This window comes from Loxodonta africana, chromosome 1 (assembly GCF_030014295.1).
Source record: "Loxodonta africana isolate mLoxAfr1 chromosome 1, mLoxAfr1.hap2, whole genome shotgun sequence".
Taxonomy (NCBI): Eukaryota; Metazoa; Chordata; class Mammalia; order Proboscidea; family Elephantidae; genus Loxodonta; species Loxodonta africana.
The window spans coordinates 81,832,297-81,833,276 of NC_087342.1; the positions used below are offsets into that span (position 1 = coordinate 81,832,297).

The 980-nt window shown below is 42.6% G+C and overlaps 1 non-coding gene across 1 annotated transcript; it reads right to left on the minus strand.

Annotated features, from left to right (window-relative positions):
• Positions 1 to 616: 616 nt before the first annotated feature.
• TRNAF-GAA (transfer RNA phenylalanine (anticodon GAA)) lies at positions 617 to 689 on the minus strand. The gene has a single exon. It is a non-coding gene; the product is annotated as a tRNA-Phe (tRNA).
• Between the last annotated feature and the right edge of the window lie 291 nt (positions 690 to 980).

Here is a 980-nt window from a genome sequence, read left to right on the forward strand (position 1 = left end):
CTGGTGTTTCAAGTGATTCCGTTGGGATCCGGTTCTTCATTTCTTTTCTTTATTAACGTCTTCCTTGGGTTGTCACAGTCAAATTAGGGGATGTAGAGGCTCACAGCCTGTGAATGGAAGAGCACTCAAGGGAATCCACCGGGTTATGTTTTTCCTTTGTATGTGTGCAGGAATGATATGGAAAATATTAGGAGAACTACATCGGTATTCCTTCAGGGGAAAAATTAAATAAAACTGTTGCTGTTGAGTGGATTCCGACGCATAGGAACAATATAGGACAAGATAAAACTGCTCCATAGTGTTTTCTAGAATCTGCCAGTTGCCCTTTGGTTGGTAGCCCAGTTCTCAACTAGTGGACGACCCGGGGCTGTTTCCTGAAAGAATGACTTTAAACAGTGTTTAAACAGAGGAAAACTCTGGACGTGCTGGGGATCCATCCCTAAACCTCTTACATACAAAGCATGCGGTCTACCACTGAGCTGCGCCCTCCTTCCGTACAAGTTTTTGCTTAACTTTATTTACAGTTAGTTTTATTAGAATCCTAAAGCCTTGGAATGCAACTGTTTTAAAAAAAAAAAAAAAAGGATAATAATAATTGTGCATATGTCAACAGAACTGCCGAAACCCGGGATTGAACCAGGGACCTTTAGATCTTCAGTCTAACGCTCTCCCAACTGAGCTATTTCGGCTACCGGGTGAGGGAGGGGGCGCGGGGTGCCAGTTTAGTTATACCTGAAAGTATTGTTTACAGGACTTGTACGTTTGTAAATGTAAATCTCATGCAATATTACCTACTCACAAACCTGAAATTCTGTGAGGTCTGTTGCCATCCACGTCTAAAAAGTGTTTTCCAATTTTTGAAGACTATGGATGGGTTGGTAGAGGAGGAGTGCCAAGAATGGAAGGTAAAACAGGAAGAAGCTTCTCTGCTTGGTAACCTCAGGCTGTCCCACGCTCCAAACACTACTCAGAAAACTAAG